The 4,569-nt window shown below is 32.3% G+C and overlaps 1 long non-coding RNA gene across 5 annotated transcripts; it reads left to right on the top strand.

Annotated features, from left to right (window-relative positions):
• Window positions 1-4,188, top strand: LOC139866720 (uncharacterized). 5 transcript variants are annotated; one of them, XR_011765564.1, is made up of 6 exons: window positions 1-69; window positions 477-630; window positions 764-1,789; window positions 1,894-2,087; window positions 2,626-2,936; window positions 4,005-4,188. It is a non-coding gene; the product is annotated as an uncharacterized lncRNA (long non-coding RNA). The 5 variants fall into 5 exon arrangements; XR_011765565.1 differs by lacking the exon at window positions 4,005-4,188 and adding an exon at window positions 2,343-2,495 and having other exon boundaries at window positions 2,626-3,023; XR_011765567.1 differs by lacking the exon at window positions 4,005-4,188 and having other exon boundaries at window positions 764-1,553; window positions 1,678-1,789; window positions 2,626-3,020.
• The last annotated feature ends 381 nt before the right edge of the window (window positions 4,189-4,569 follow it).

Below are 4,569 nucleotides of genomic sequence, written 5' to 3' on the forward strand. Positions count from 1 at the left end.
GACGGTTAAACAATAAGTCTTCCTTCTCTCCTCCAAGAACACTCACCCCCAATTCAATCTAATCGTCAGGTTTCTGTTTCTACAATCGATTTTATATTATGCTGATATTAGGAATCAATTTGCGAATTAATTACACTCAGAATGATACAATGTTTGATCCGAAATTCGTATGTATTAAATTTAGGGTTACTAATCTCATTCTAATTTAGGGTTACTAATATAGGTGTGTCTGTATATAGTTGTATAAACACACTTTGACATATCACATTCTTTATACCACAAAAAAAAAAAAAAAAAAAAACAAAAAAAAAATCCTAATATCAGTTTATAGAGTTTGCTTTGGTTTCTAATAAATTGGTCCCTTCTATTTTTTATATTTTATTTTCAATCCTTTTACAATGTGTAGTTACGACACACTTAATTGAATTATGATTTTGAAAATTTGTAGTTACGATACATAATTTTTAATACATCAGGTACCGATGTACATGAATGAGTTAGTAGATGCATATGCTGTAGATGATGGAGGTAAAGCTTATGTTTTGATTTCATGTTCAGTTTGTCTTGAGGTTGTGACCGGTAATGGAGATCAGTAGTGGCGAAGCCTTAGTGGTCATGAATTACATCTTGGTTAGTATATTGTTTTGTTATTATTTATTGATTACTTAATTGATTTGAATTGATTGTAATTGGAATTTCACGTGTACAAATTACTTATTTTATTGATTACCTATTGTTTTGTTTCCAACGCTATTGTCTGTAGGATTTTACTCGAGCTTGCTTCTGTCTTTGAGCTCTCTTATGCTTCATGGTAATATAAGAATTGGTTACTGACTTACTGCATATTTGTGTAAATATTATTTTGTTTATGCTACTTTCCTATGTTATGTTTTATGTGGTTACTGATTGCAGGCTTTGTAATGGTTTATGTCTGGCTTGGCCTTTACAATAACCAGCACAATAATAATCTATACTCACATATGAACACTAACATCAATCCCAAATTATGCCATTTTTGTATATATTTTTTTTCGGCCTCTTTAAGAAATCTTTACCATTAACCAAACACACACCTTCAAATCTCTCCAAACACTTCATTGTTCCTTTTCTAATCCCCCACATTCATCTAACAAAAAAGACTAATGGATACTTAACAAGGCTTAAATATTTCATAAAAATTTTGGGTATGTCATTTTTTGGTACGAAGTATCAACAGAAGAAAACAAACCACTCAATTAGTCCCTCAACTGTTGCGATCTCCATCATGAAGTCGGACACAAATGAACTTTTGAGGAGCATGAATGGATTCGACAGCAGTAGAACCAACCAAACAACTCCTAGAAAGTTCTAAACCATAACCACACGCATTTTATTCCACCAATTTAACCCCTAATTCATATTTTTGTTGTATCAAATTAAAAGTAGGGTTGATTCGATCTCAGATTCGGTGATAAATATATGGCGAAATATATAATGGAAAGGTAAAAATTAATTTCTGATGCGTTTGATTCGATTACAAAATTCGTATTTGATACATGGCGAAATGCAAGCAGGTAGCATAAAAAATCTTTATTAATATATTTACTTTTTAATTGATTTAATAGTCAGATTGTATTATTGAAGGTGATTTTTTAGATTTATGTAATATATCCGTTTTTCATGTTCAATTTCTGATAGGTAGATTCTTAAAACTATCAAGGTTCTCCATTGGTTCGACAGTTATCATGAAGCAATAGAGGATATTACCATGAGAATGGGTGCATGAATGGCTAAGTTTATATGTAAAGAGGTACATGATATCATCGTTCGAAGTACCAATACTAATAATCCAATAAATGTGATTACTTTTAGCTTGTATAATACTAATCATCCGTTAATTGTGATTACTTTTAGGTTGAGACAACGAATGATTATGATGAGTATTGTCGTTATGTTGCGGGGCTCTTTGGGTTAGGGTTGTCGAAGCATTTTCATGCCTCGGGCACGGAAAAAATGTTCTCTGATTCTATTTTGTACAATCAAATCGAGACTGTTGCTGAACTTCATTGTATCGAATCGCTACTGAAATAATAATCATCAAATTTCAGGTATGTAAAGATAATAATCACTAATATGTATATGTATTAGATATAATAATCATCATCGAATTTCAGGTATGCATTAATATGGATCTGGTAACCTTTTATATTAATGTTTAAATTTAAACGCCATACTACTTCTTCCACATCTTTGTTATGATTTGATTTTGATTAAATATGAAATTAGGGGTCATAGTACTTTTATTTTTTTTAGTTTACCTGCTGTGAAATCTGACTTCTTTGTTGGGAAAAAATGATTATAAGTCTCCAGGTTTGGATAAGAAAATACAGAATTTTCTCTGGGAAAGTACGTGTCAAACCTTGCTTATTATTGGTTTGGTGTGACCAAGGGACAACTTATGATAGCTAAAGGAACATTTTTGTTTATTAGCCGACTCTTATGACAAATTGTTTTTAGTAAGTAAATTGAACAGGTGGTCATGATATGTTAATCTATATGGCTATTATATGGTTATTCTTGGACCTGGGTGGGGTGAGAATACAGCAATCATATTATATTCATAGATTACGTTTTTGTATGCTGCAGGTAATCGTTTTTGGTTTTCGGTTACCATTGGAATGGATGATATAACAGCTCTTGAAGTTTGGGATAATGGGAAGCTTTATGAACAGGCAGTATCGTGTACCTCTGTTTATTCGTCTTTAACACTATCATTCTGGCGTGTGGTTTTGTAATTACAAATATTGATATAAGGGATAAAAAATGAAATTTGATTATGTTAATGTACTTATGTTGGGCTGATAAAAATCCATGGCTCTACATTTCAGGCTTGAGGGGTCACATCATGTTGAGACCTTGCACGAGCCAATTGATGTTGCAGGGCAAATTATACCTTGGTATGTATGCTTGAAAGGTTATTTCTGCATTTGCATATAGTAATGCTATAGTGCTTAAAATGTTGAACAGACACCACACAATTGTCTGCCTTATACGCTGTCATATATATGTCGAAGCTTTTCCATGGGGTAAATAGTATGTTGCATACTTAGGGTGCGTTTGTTTACCTCTTAATGAAATGGTTCAGCACTGAATGCTGAACCATTCAGCATTCAGTGTGTTTGTTTCTGACATCTGAATGACATATGGTGCTGAATGGTTCAGAATTAAGCTCTGAACCATTCAGAGCAGAAACACTCTCTTAACTATTAAGAGCCTAAATTTTCTGTAATATTGTCCTGAAATCATATCATGATCACTTAACTAACAAGTATATTATATTTTTTTATTAATGTAACACGTTAATAAGGTATTTTTACTCAGTTCATATCGTTCATTTTAATGATTATCAAACAACTTATTTTCATTCAGAGCAAACTTTATTCAGAGGCTCTGAACCATTCAGATTCTGAACCATTCAGCACAAAATCATTCAGTTTTATCAAACGCACCCTTAATTGTGTATGGTTGGATTTAATTAGTATGCTAATTCCCATCTGGATTAACAACAAAGTCTTCCTCTTACTAAAGTATTGTCATTAAACTGCTATCAGCAAACAATTCTGTACAAATAGTAACGATTACGAAAACAATTTTTTAGAGCTGCCGTGCAACGCACGGGCTCTTAAATCTAGTATATATATATATACTAACATATATTTATATTTACTAATATATATTAACAGTAACAATAATATATATAACAAAAAAAAAGTAACAATAATATAACTAAATATATACCTTTACTCTTTTTGGAGTGTTTTCGCGTAGCCCGTGGGTGTGATTGTGTTTCTTGCGATTGTTTTTCTTGCGTTTGTGTTTGCAACCTTTGTTGTTCCGGTTGGTTCGGAAAGATTTGTTGTTGTGGTTGGTTTGAAAACAATTGTCGCAGTTGAGATTGATAAATTTGTTGTGGTTGTTGATAAAACATTTTGTAACACCCCGTTTTTCCTTGTACATGGTTTAAGGTGCGTATTTAATCCACTAAACGTTTAACTTTAACCGTGGTCGAGAAGGAAGAGACGTCGTCGTCAGACACAAGATTATTAAGGTCAAGGGAAGTAGGAGTCCCTAACCCGCACCAATTGAAGACCCGTATCCAAATGTCATAGACATCCTTGCACATAACCAATGCGTGTATAGTAGATTCTAAATCGTCATCACACTTCAGGCATCTCACACTATGCAAATGAATTTCCCTTTTGTCGAGCTCAAGTTTAACCGGAATTCTATTCTTTTGTGTAGTGACCCGAACTTTTCCATGTTTATATATATTAAATGAAATTGGTATATTTACATGATTAAATGTTTTCAACATGTTAAGCAATCAAACTTGTTAAGACTTGATTATTTGAAATGTGCTTCATATAGACAATTGACCACCCAAGTTGACCGGCGATTCACGAACGTTAAAAATTTGTAAAAACTACATGATGATATATATATGGATATATATATGGTTAACATGAGATTATGATAAGTAGGTATCTCACTAAGCATATTAACAATGAGTGATATACATAAAAATGAGTT

The sequence above is a fragment of the Rutidosis leptorrhynchoides genome, chromosome 9 (genome assembly GCF_046630445.1).
Source record: "Rutidosis leptorrhynchoides isolate AG116_Rl617_1_P2 chromosome 9, CSIRO_AGI_Rlap_v1, whole genome shotgun sequence".
In the NCBI taxonomy this organism is placed as follows: domain Eukaryota; kingdom Viridiplantae; phylum Streptophyta; class Magnoliopsida; order Asterales; family Asteraceae; genus Rutidosis; species Rutidosis leptorrhynchoides.